A 217-nucleotide genomic window follows, 5' to 3' on the forward strand; every position below is an offset into this window, starting at 1 on the left:
GCGTGTGGCACATGAATGAGGCAAGAGGATCACTGAAAGTTCAAGGCCAGCCTGGGCTACACAATGAGCTCAAAGCCAGCCTGAACTACAGAGTAAGACTGCCTCAAAAACGTCTGTAAGCCAAAGTAAGTCTAGCACAGAGGAAAACGTCTTGAGAGCGCTCCAGATTCTTAGGAATGTAGGCCATACAATGAGAAACGTTGCTTGGTTCAAAAGA

Source organism: Cavia porcellus, unplaced genomic scaffold (genome assembly GCF_034190915.1).
Source record: "Cavia porcellus strain 051 isolate PalLab524CR breed Dunkin Hartley unplaced genomic scaffold, mCavPor4.1 scaffold_13, whole genome shotgun sequence".
NCBI classification, from domain to species: Eukaryota; Metazoa; Chordata; class Mammalia; order Rodentia; family Caviidae; genus Cavia; species Cavia porcellus.